Source organism: Trachypithecus francoisi, unplaced genomic scaffold (assembly GCF_009764315.1).
Source record: "Trachypithecus francoisi isolate TF-2019V2 unplaced genomic scaffold, Tfra_2.0 Lachesis_group1, whole genome shotgun sequence".
Classification (NCBI taxonomy): Eukaryota; Metazoa; Chordata; class Mammalia; order Primates; family Cercopithecidae; genus Trachypithecus; species Trachypithecus francoisi.
The window spans coordinates 152375469-152388238 of record NW_022681454.1 but is presented as its reverse complement, the minus strand read 5'-3'; the positions used below and the strand labels follow the sequence as shown (position 1 = coordinate 152388238).

At 41.6% G+C, this 12770-nt stretch overlaps 2 pseudogenes across 1 annotated transcript; one reads left to right on the top strand and one right to left on the bottom strand.

Moving 5' to 3' along the window:
- Nucleotides 1–3252: 3252 nt before the first annotated feature.
- On the top strand, nt 3253–5021 carry LOC117084965 (annotated as a pseudogene).
- A 5729-nt stretch (nt 5022–10750) lies between these two features.
- On the bottom strand, nt 10751–12407 carry LOC117086064 (annotated as a pseudogene). The gene has a single exon (XR_004438194.1). The product of XR_004438194.1 is annotated as a lysine-rich nucleolar protein 1-like (transcript).
- Nucleotides 12408–12770: the final 363 nt, after the last annotated feature.

Sequence of the window (12770 nt, the reverse complement as noted above, 5' to 3'; positions counted from 1 at the left end):
TTTTATGAAAAAACTTTCTACCACTTACACTAGCATTTTGCATATATCTCAATGCTTGTTCTAATTTCCACCATCCCACCCTAAACATAGGAAATATGTCAGACAAAAGAATTACTTTGATAGAGTAAACAATAGAGGTTAAAATCCTCTAATTTCTAGAACTATAGGAATCTAGCCTACCCCTGAGAATCCAAAATTCTCTGTGCTACCTATCACACCACATCCTAGATTAAGGTCAGCTAAATAAGCTATTGGGCCCATACACCGAAAATGTTGGTTATACCCTTCCCGTACCCCTTAGCTCAACTTATTATTTCCCTCACCCCATTTTCACAGGAACTCATATCACAATGCTATGCTCACACGGATTTCTCATCCGAACAGGGCTAGAAATAAACATACTAGCCCTTACCCCAATCTTAATTAAAAAAATAAATCCCCGCTCCACAGAAGCAGCCACCAAATATTTCCCTACACAAGCAACCACATCTATAATTCTCATGACAGGTATCCTTTCCAATAACCTGTTCTCCAGACAACAAACAATAATAAACACTATCAATCAATTCTTATCCTTAATAATAATAGTGGCCCTAGTAATAAAACTAGGAATATTCCCTTTCACTTCTGAGTCTCAGTGATAACCCAAGGAATCTCTTTAATGTCTGGTATACTTCTCCTCACATGACAAAAAGTAGCTCTTATCTCCATTATGTTTCAAAGTTTTTCATCAACAAACACGAACATCCCCCTAACACAATCCTATGCATTATAGTGGGTGGTTGAGGGGAACTTAACCAAACAACTGCGTAAAATCCTAGCCCACTCCTTAGTCACCCACATAGGATGAATAATAGCAGTATTAATTTATAACCCAAACATTACCACCCTAAACCTGATTATTTACCTTATCTTAACAACAACCGCATTTCCAGCACTCAACCTGAGTATAAGCACCACAAAGCTATCATTATTTCACACCTGAAACAAATGAACATGGTTGACACCCTTAATTCCACTAATTCTACTATCCTTAGGAGGTTTATCCCCATTAACAGGGTTCCTGCCTTAATGAATCACCATTCAAGAATTTACAGAAAACAATAGCCTTATTACTCCAATCATTATAGCTATCATAACCCTACTCAACCTGTACTTTTACATACGCCTGGTCTATTCCTTCTCAGTAACACTATTCCCCTCATCTAACAATATGAAAATAAAATGACAATTTGAAAACACAGAACCCATACTGCTCTTCCCCCAGCTTGTCATCTCTTTTACCCTCCTCTTACCCATCTCTCCATTAATATTAAATATAACTTAGAAATTTAGGTTAAATAAGACCGAGGACCTTCAAATCCTTAGTAAGTAAGTTACTCTTAATTTCTGTAACAGATCTAAAGATGGCAAGATGCTATTCTGCATCAATTGAATGCAAATCAATGGCTTTGATTAAGCTAAGCCCTTACTAGATATATGGAATTCAAACCCATGAATAAAATTTAGTTAACGGCTAAGCACTCTAATCAACTGGCTTCAATCTACCCCCGCCGGCGTTGGGGGAGAAAGGCAGAGAAGACCCAGCAGGATTGAAGCTGCTCCTTTGAATTTGCAATTCAACATGAGAAATCACCTCAGGGCTGCTAAAAAGAAGCTTTGACCTCTGTCTTTAGATTTACAGTCTAATGCTTACTCAGCCATTTTACCTTTTCCCCACTTACGTTCATCAATCACTGATTGTTTTCAACTAACCACGAAGATATAGGAACACTATACCTGCTATGGCGCATGAGTGGGGATAGTAGGCACCGCCTTAAGCCTTCTAATTCGAGCAGAACTAGGCCAACCAGGAACTCTGCTAGGAGATGATCAGATCTACAATGTTATTGTTACCGCCCACACATTCGTTATAATTTTATTTACGGTAATCATGATTGGGGTTTCCGGCAACTGGCTAGTCCCTCTGACCATTGGTTGACTGGACATGGCATCCCCCTGAATAAATAATATGATTTTCTGACTTCTCCCCCTATCTTTTCTACTCCTACTTGCGTCTTCAATAGTAGAAGCTGAAGCTGGAACCAGCTGGACAGTTCGTCCGTCCCCCTTTAGCAGGAAACCTAGCACATGCAGGATCCTCTGTGGCTCTGACCATCTTCCCGTCCCACTTAGCAGGTGTTTTTTCTATTTTAGGGGTCATTAATTTTATTACCACAATTATTAACATAAAACCCCCAACCATATCTCAGTATCAAACACGCCTTTTCGTCTAATCAGTCCTCATTATGGCAGTTCTTCTGCTCCTTTCCCTCCTAGTCCTAGCCGCCGGCATTACTATACTGTTAACTGACCGTACCCTCAACACTACTTTTTTTGACCCTGCTTGTGGGGGTGACCCCATCTTGTACCAACATTTATTCTGATTCTTTGGTCACCCTGAAGTCTATATCCTTATCCTACAAGGCTTCGCGATAATCTCCCGCATCCTAACATATTATTATGGAAAAAAGGAACCATTTGTGTACATGGGCATAGTAGGAGCCACGATATTAATTGGCGTCGTAGGATCGATCATATGGGCTTACCATATATTCACAGTAGGAAAAGACATAGACACACGAGCATACTTCACCTTCCCTACCATAATTATTGCCATCCCTACTGGTATCAAGGTCTTTAGCTGATTAGGTGCCCTGCACCACAGAAACGTCAAATGATCTCCCACAATATTCTGAGCCCTAGGATTCATTTTCCTTTCCAGAGTAGGAGGTTTTACCAGCATCGTACTAGCTAATTCAGCACTAGATATTGTCTTACACAACACTTACTATGCTGTATCCCATTTCCACTACGTTCTATCAATAGGAGCAGTATTTGCCATTACAGGGGGCTTTGTACACTGATTCCCTTTATTTTCAGGTTTTACACTTAAGCAGACCTACGCTAAAATCCACTTCATCATTATATTCATACGTGCTAATTTTTTTTTTTTTTTTTTTTTTTTTTGAGACGGAGTCTCGCTCTGTCCCCCAGGCTGGAGTGCGGTGGCACGATCTCGGCTCACTGCAAGCTCCGCCTCCCGGGTTCACTCCATTCTCCTGCCTCAGCCTCCCGAGTAGCTGGGACTATAGGCGCCCGCCACCTCGCCTGGCTAATCTTTTGTATTTTTAGTAGAGACGGGGTTTCACCATGTTAGCCAGGATGGTCTCCATCTCCTGACCTCGTGAGCCGCCCTCCTCGGCCTCCCAAAGTTCTGGGATTACAGGCGTGAGCCACCGCGCCTGGCCAATTTAACCTTTTTTCCACAGCACTTCCTCAGCCTATCGGGTATGCCTCGACGTTATTCCAATTACCTTAATGCGTATGCCATGTGCAATATTATCTCATCCATAGGCTCATTTATCTCACTAACAGCAGTTATACTAATAATCGTTATGATCCGAGAAGCCTTTGTTTCAAAATGAAAAGTACTAGCAATTACACAATCATCTACTAATTTAAAGTGACTTTACGACTGTCCACCACCTTACCACACATTCGAAGACCCAATCTATGTGAAAACCTAAATGAGAAAGGAAGGAATCAAAACTCCAGAAACAGGTTTCAAGCCAGTCCCCTAACCCTTATGACTCTCTCGATAAGATATTAGTAACATTATTACATAACTTCGTTAAAGTTACTTTATAGGTTAAATCCTACATGTCTTGATGGCTCATGCAGTTCAATTAGGCCTTCAAGACTCTACATCCCCTATTATAGAAGAACTACTCCCTTTCCATGAGCACGCTCTTATAATTATTTTCCTAATTAGTTCCCTAGTCCTATACATTATTTCCCTAATACTCACAACAAAATTAACTCATACTAGCACCATAGATGCCCAAGAAATCGAGACTGTGTGAACTATTTTACCTGCCATTATCTTAATTTTAATTGCCCTCCCATCCCTATGTATTCTGTAAATAACTAACAACCCTTCTCTTACCATCAAATCAATTGGCCACCAATAATATTGAAGCTATGAATGTACAGACTGTGAAGAATTAAGCTTCGATTCTTATATAATTCCAACAGCAGACTTAAAGCCAGGAGAACTTCAACTCCTCGAAGTTGATAACCAAACAATTCTCCCAATAGATATCACTATCCATATATTAATCTCATCTGAAGACATCCTGCACTCATGAACTATCCCCTCACTGGGCCTGAAAATAGATGCAATCCCCAGATGCCTAAATCAAACTGAAAGAGATCAAATGAAATTCACAGGCAGACAGCCCGGGCGGCACCTTGAGCCTAGTTAAAAGTTGACCCCGGACCTAACTGATTATGTTATCTATAGATTCCTGACGTTGTATAGACAAGAATTGTAAAAGTCCCTGTCTTGTTCTTTTTCTGTTCTAATTACCAGTGCTTGCCATATATCTCTCAACTTCCGGAGCCCCGTATAAACACATCCCACCATATGTCTCCCCTCCATATGTTTCTCAACTTCCTGGGCACATCCCACCATATGTCTCCCCACCAATATATCTTTCAGTTCAAAGACTACCATATATCTCAACTTTAGAAAGACACCACCTGGAAAGTCCCCGATAAGAACACAGCCGTTTGTGAAAGCGCAGGAACCAATAAAAAAACTGCTAAATATATAAACTTAAAATGTTAACCAATTGTAATGCTGTAACCTAGAGAATTCCCTCATTCCTCTGCAACTTTACAAGTCCTGTTTTCCTTGAGCTATAAAAAGCAAGCGCATGCATTGTTCCGGGCCCTCTTGTATGTGTAAAACGGAGGGACCAAGTTCGAACTTGCATTAAAGATCCTTGCCGCTTGGCTTTGACTCTGGGCTCTGGTGGTCTTCTTCGGGGAATAAACGGTCTGGGCATTACAAAACCACCCTAACTGCTATATAACCAGGCCTTTACTATGGACAGTGCTCAGAAATTTGTGGGTCCAACCACAGTGTTATACCTATTGTCCTAGAATTAACTCCCTTAAAATGCTTCGAAACCTGATCCACATCCACACTATAACATCACTGTAAAGCTATCTAGCATTAACCTTTTAAGTTAAAGACTGAGGGGATCTACACCTCTCTGCAGTGAATGCCTCAACTAGATACTTCCACATGATCCATTGTCATCTTGTCAACAACCATAACTTTATTCTCCATTATTCAGTTAAAATTATTAAATTTCATTATACATCTCCTATACCAAAAAGAATCAAAATGCAAAAACATAAAGCCCCCTGAGAATTAAAATTGACGAAAATCTATTCACCCCTTTTACTACCCCGACAATTCTAGGCCTACCCACAGTAGTATTAATCATTTTATTTCCCACCCTACTATTTCCAACCTCCAGTCATCTAATTAGTAACCAATTGGTTTCCATTCAACAGTGACTAATTCAACTTGTACTAAAACAATTAATAAGTACCCATAACATTAAACAACAAACCTGATCCCTTATACTGATCTCCCTAATTCTCTTCATTGCCTCAACCAATCTCCTCAGGCTTCTACCCCATTCATTTACACCAACTACCCAATTATCAATAAATCTAGGTATAGCAATCCCCTGATGAGCAGGTGTAGTAATTATAACTTCCGCTTTAAGATGAAAACCTCCTTAGCTCACTTTTTATCACAAGGCACACCTATACCACTTTTCTCTGTGCTAGTGATCATTGAAACTACTAGCCTATTCATTCAACCAATGGCATTAGCTATGCAGTTAACAGCCAACATTACAGCCAGACACCTACTAATGAATTTATATCTGAGGAACTACACTAGTACTGTCAACTGTCAGTCTTCCCACAGCTTCAATCCCCTTCATTATTCTAATCCTACTGAACATCCTCAAATTCGCTGTAGCTCTTATTCAGGCCTATGTCTTTACACTACTTGTAAGCCTTTATCTATATGACAACACATAATGACCCACCAAACACATGCCTACCATATAGTCAAACCTAGCCCCTGACCACTAACAGGAGCTCTCTCACCTCTCCTAATAACATCTGGCCTGGCCATGTGATTTCACTTTAACTATATCATCCTTTTAACCCTAGGCCTACTAACCAACACACTAACTATATACCAGTGATGACATGACATTCTCCAGGAAAGTATATTTCAAGGCCCCCACACGTCAATCGTCCAAAAAGGCCTCCGATATGGAATAATTCTATTCATTATCTCAGAAGTATTCTTTTTTGCTGGTTTCTTCTGGGTATTCTACCACTCTAGTCTATCCCCACTCCAGAATTAGAGGGACATTGACCCCCAGCAGGCATTTTTCCCCTCAACTCCTTAGAAGTCCCTCTCCTGAATACATCTGTGTTACTTACATCACAAGTTTCAATTACTTGGGCTCACCACAGCCTGACAGAAAGTAGTCGAAAGCAGATACTTCAAGTACTATCCATCACAATTACCTTAGGAATTTACTTGACCCTTCTACAAGTCTCAGATTATTTTGAGGCCCCGTTTACTATCTCTGATGGAATCTATGGCTCAACATTCTTCATAGGCGCAGGCTTTCATGGACTTCACGTTATTATTGGATCAACATTTCTCACTATCTGCCTCCTCCACCAGTTAAAATTCCACTTTACATCCAACCACCCCTTTGGCTTTGAAGCTGCCGCCTGATATTGACACTTTGTAGATGTAGTATGGCTATTCTTATACATCTCTGTCTACTAATGAGGATCCTACTCTTTTAGTATAAGCAGTACCATTGACTTCTAATCAATTACTTTCAATATTATGGGAAAGAGAGTAATCAACCTGACACTAGCCCTAGTAACCAGCACCTTACTCACCCTATTACTACTAATAATAGCATTTTGGCTTCCACAACTTAATATTTATACAGAAAAATCCAACCCCTATGTGTGGATTTGACCCAATAACCTCCACCGGCCTCTCCTTTTCCATAATATTCTTCCTAGGAGACATCACATTCCTCCTCTTAGACTTAGAGATTGCTGTACTACTACCCCTGCCATGAGCCCTTCAAACAACCAACCTGACACTAATAATCAGCAGAGCCCTTCCACTAGTTACCATTTCAATCCTAGACTTGACTTATGAATGAACCCCAAAAGGGTTAGACTGAGTTGAATTGGTAAATAGTTTAAGTCAAAATAAATGATTTTGTCTCATTAGATTATGATAGACCATATTTACCAAATGACCTCTATTAATATCATTATTATATTAGCATACACCATGTCACGGCTAGGAGTGTTAGTCTATCAATCCCACCTAATATCATCCCTATTATGCCTAGAAGGCATAATACTATCAAAATATACCATAAATACTCTTATAACTTTAAATATAGATTTCACTCTAGCATCCATAATACCCATTATCCTCCTAGTATTTGCTGCCTGCGAAGCCGCAGTGGGCCTTGCCTTACAAGTTTCAATCTCCAGTGCATATGGCCTAGATTGCATACAAAATCTAAGTTTACTTCAATGCTAAAAATTATTATTCCAACAATTATACTGTTACTGATGATATGATTCTCTAAAAATTCTATAATCTGAATCAACATGGTTATCCACAGCCTACTCATCAGCCTCATCAGCCTACTATTTTTTAACCAATTTGGCAATACTCATCCAACTTCTCATTAATCTTTTCTGACCTGCTGACATCACCCCTTCTAATCTTAACAGCCTGACTACTGCCTCTTATAATTCTAGCAAGCCATTATCACCTGTCCAATGAATCACCCCCATGAAAAAAGTTACATATTTCTATATTGATCTCCCTACAGACATTTTTAATCATGGCATTCACCGCCACAGAACTAATTATATTTTATATCCTCTTTGAAGCCACACTAGTTCCTACCCTAATTATCATCACTCACTGAGGCAACCAACCAGAACGCCTCAATGCAAGCTCATACTTCTTATTTTACACACTAGTAGGATCCCTTCCTTTACTTGTAACACTTGTTTATACTCAAAATACCTCAGGTTCGCTAAATATGCTAGTAGTAATACTTACTATCCAAGAGCTATTAACCTCCTGATCCAATAATCTTACATGACTAGTATGTATCATGGCCTTCATAGTAAAAATTCCTCTATATGAACTTCACCTATGACTCCCCAAAGCCCATGTAGAAACCCCTATTGCCAACTCAATAGTACTTGCAGCAGTACTCCTAAAGCTAGGCAGGTACGGTGTAATACGGCTTACTCTTATCCTCAACCCCGTAACAGAACATATAGCCTACCCTTTCCTCATGTTGTTCCTATGAGGAATAGTTATGACAATCTCTATTTGTCTCTGACAAAAACCAATCTGAAATCACTTATTGCCTACTCCTCCATAAGCCACATAACACTTGTTATTATGGCTATCCTCATTCAGACCCCTTGAAGCTTTGTAGATGCAATCACCCTTATAATTGCTCATGGACTCACTTCATCCTTACTCTTCTGCCTAGCAAATTCAAACTGCAAGCGAGTCCATAGCCGAACCATATTGCTTACCCGAGGTCTTCAAACACTGCTCCCACTAATAGCCTCTTGATGACTTCTGGCAAATCTTACCAGCCTTGCCTTACCCCCTACCATTAATCTAGTAGAACTCTTTGTGACTATGGCCTTATTCTCCTGATCAAATATCACTATTATGCTTATAGGACTTAATATACTAATTATAGCCCTTTACTCCCTGTATATGCTAATCACAACACAATGAGGGACACTTTCATATTATATTAACAGTATGAAACCTTCCTTTACATGAGAAAACACATTAATACTTATACATATTGTGCCTATCTTTCTATTATCCTTAAACCCTAAAATTATTATGTGGTTTGCATGCTGTAGCTATAGTTTACCCAAAACATTAGATTGTGGATCTAGCAATAGAAGCCTGCAACTTCTTACCTACCAAGAAAGTATGCAAGAATTGCTAACTCATGCCCCGATGTTTAACAACGTGGCTTTCTCAACTTTAAAAGGATTAGAGTTGTCCGTTGGTCTTAGGAACCAAAAACAGTGATGTAACTCCAAATAAAAGTAACAAACATGTATCTTCCATGGCTATAACAGCCCTAATCCCCTTAATCCTACCGATTACTGTTACCTTAGCCAACTCCTGCAAAATAGGCTCATACCCAAATTATGTAAAAACATCTATCGCACGTGCCTTCATCATTAGCCTCATCCCAACAACAATGTTTATATGCACAGACCAAGAAGCCATTATCTCAAACTGATATTGAATGACGATCCAGACTCTCAAATGCTCACTAAGCTTCAAACTAGCCTACTTCTCCACAAAATTTTTCCCAGTAGCACTACTCATTACCTGATCTATTGTAGAATTCTCAATATGATACATAAATTCAGACCCTAACATTCATCAATTTTTCAAGTACTTATTTTCTTCATCACTATATTAATTCTGGTTACTGCCAACAACCTCTTTTAGCTCTTTATTGGATGGGAAGGTGTGGGAATCAAGTCTTTCTTACTAATTAGTAAGAATGACTAATTCTGATGGTATGGCAGAGCAGATGCTAATACAGCAGCCCTCCAAGCAGTCCTGTACAACCTCATCGGTGATACTGGCTTTATTTTAGCTACAGCATCGTTCCTGTCCTCCAACACATGAGAATTTTAACAAACATTTATTCTAGACCTCACCCCCAACTCCTTCCATTAATTAGCCTTCTCTTAGCAGCAGCAGAAAAGTCAGCTCAATTCGGCCTCCATCCCTGACTTCCATCTGCCATAGAAGGCCCAGCCCCAGTCTCAGCCCTACTTCACTCCAGCACTATAGTTGCAGCAGGAGTTTTCCTGCTCATCCGCTTCTACCCTTTAATAGAAACTAACCTATAAATCCAAACCTTTACATTACGTCTGGTAGCTATTACTACCTTATTCACAGTAATCTGTGCTCTAATGCAAAATGATATCCAAAAAATCATAACATTCTCCATCTCAAGCCATCTAGGCCTTATAATAGTCACAATTGGCATTAATCAGCCACACCTAGCATTCCTTCACATCTGCGCCCATGCCTTTGTTAAAGGTATATTATTATTATTATTATTTTAGTGGCTGGGTGACCCCAGGCAATTTTATTACTTTATCCCTGAACCTCACTTGCCTCATCTATAAGATGGGGCTAATAATAGCACCCATTTCATAATTATGAAGATTAAATACATTATGGAAAACACTAGTATTTGCCTAGCACCTGCTAAACACTCAACAAAGGTTAACTGTACATACCGATGTCTCAAACAGGGACGGAACGTTTAACACAGAAAACAGGAGGTTTTAGCCACTCACTCATTCTCCTGGCTCCCGAAATATGAGCTGCCCCACCCCAGTTCATCCAAGCCCATCAAGATAGTTGTCCTTGTCCTTTTTTTTTTTTTTTTTTTTTTTTTTTTTTTGAGGCGGAGTCTCGCTCTGTAGCCCAGGCTGGAGTGCAGTGGCCGGATCTCAGCTCACTGCAAGCTCCGCCTCCCGGGTTTACGCCATTCTCCTGCCTCAGCCTCCCGAGTAGCTGGGACTACAGGCGCCCGCCACGTCGCCCGGCTAGTTTTTGTATTTTTAGTAGAGACGGGGTTTCACCGTGTTCGCCAGGATGGTCTCGATCTCCTGACCTCGTGATCCGCCCGTCTCGGCCTCCCAAAGTGCTGGGATTACAGGCTTGAGCCACCGCGCCCGGCCAGTTGTCCTTGTCCTTAATCTCCACAGGTGTTCAATGTGAGCCAACTGTTAGATGGCTTTCATTTGCACAACTGAATAAACCATTTATGCCTAGTGTTCCATTACTGGAACGCTAAGCTTATGGGAGTTATTTATATCCTGCTGCTGGAGGTCATCACCAAGATCTGATTTTTCACAAAAAGAAATTTATAATCTCCAGCATAAATGTAATAAAGCAATTGTGGCAGTTTTGGGGGGACAAAAATCTCGAGTTTAATCTTCCAGCTTGACTGACTTGGAAGCGTTCCTGTCAATGTAAAAGATCTTGTTGGGGGCAGTGGAGAAGCCAAGGCCGGCTCCGCGGCTGTACTTCCAGCTCATGGCCCGGTCGTAGACCCGCTGCAGATTCTGCTGCAGGCTGTCAGCGGCCTTCTTGCTGAGGGCCATGTTGGGCCTTGCAGTTGTGCTGGGGGCGTGGTTGAACGGAGGGGACAGGTTTTTGAAGCCACCCATAAGTCTGAGAAATTTCAGTTTCTGGTCTTCGTTCTCAAAACCAGCAGTATCCCACTGGCCAAACTGCGTTCCCGTCCACTTCCTGGTTTCAGAAGCTTCCGTTTTGCCTCACGATCAATCTCTTCTTGCAAGGCCTTTCGCCTCACCTGGTCTATGTGCGCCTCGTCCATGTTGCCTTTCTTTCCTAACACCACCTCTAAGTCCGTGTCTGTTTCCTCCTTCCAAAGGGTCTCCTGCTACCCCACTCTCTTTCCTCTTCTTCTTCCTCTTCCTTTTGAGAGCTGGCTCCTGGATGACCGACTGCTCTACCTTCTTCTTGGACTTCATCTTTTTCTTTGCGGAGGCCTTAGGGTCATCACTTATGGGGATGTATTCCGGAGCCTCAACTTTGACTGGCTTCTTTTTTCTTCCTTTCCTAGGGCGGCTCTCCATGGACTGGGAGGGCTTGGAGTGGCCTGGGAGGGTGTCTTCCTCCTGGTGGATTTTTTTTTTCTTCTTCACCTTCCCGTTGTGTTCTCTGGGGCTCTTCCGCTTCCGTTTCTGCCCCAAGGCTGCCTGTCCCTCATCCTTCTTTCCCACTGAGCAAGTGTCCGCAACATCCCTGGCCTCCCTGGCCTCGCAGAACCAAGGGTCCTGGACTGAGAAGGCTGTGGGATCCCGGGCCCCCTTTTTCTCCTTCTTGTGTTTTTTGAGCTTCTTGCCAACTCTGGTTTCCTCCTCACTCTGTCTAGGGTCTGGGGAGGTTTTCACCCCAGAGGCATGGGACATGGCCAGAGGTGACTTCTTTTTCTTCTCCCCACTAAGGAACTCCAAGTGGCCACGCACCTGCTTCCTGGGGCTGGGTGACTTCTCTGTCCCTCTGGCATGCAGCATTGTCTCAGGTTCTACATGCCCCTCGCAAAGGGTGCTGAGACCCGTCTTTTTCTTCTTCTTTTTCTTCACTAGAGGCATCTCAGGTGCCTGCCCATGGACCACACTCTTAGAGGGGGACGTGGCTCTTATAGAAGAAACATCGGCAAAGTAAGCATCATTGTTTACAATGGAGTATTGAGTCTCTGGTTCTTTGACCACTTTCTTCTTCTTTTCCTTCTCTGGGAGCCCAGGGTCTTCTTTGTGTGTCTTAGTGATCATTCCGGTGGGCGAAATTTCCCCGCCTCCACGTGAGAGCCCACTCCGCCGCGACCTAAAGGTATATTATTTATATGTTCAGGGTTCATCATCCATAGCCTCAATGATGAGCAAGACATCTGAAAAATAGGAGGGCTGTTCAAGACTTTACCCCTTACTTCCTCCTCCTTTATTATTGGCAGCCTTGCGCTTACAGGCACGCCTTTCCTCACAGGCTTTTACTCTAAGGCCTCATCATTGAAACCTCAAACACATTCATACACCAATGCCTGAGCCCTTTATATTACTCTTATTGCCAGTTCGTTGACAGCTGTTCATAATACCCATATTATTTTCGCTCTTATAGGACAACCTTGCTTCACAACTGTGGCTGCTATTAATGAAAATAACCCCTTCCTAATTAACTCAATTAA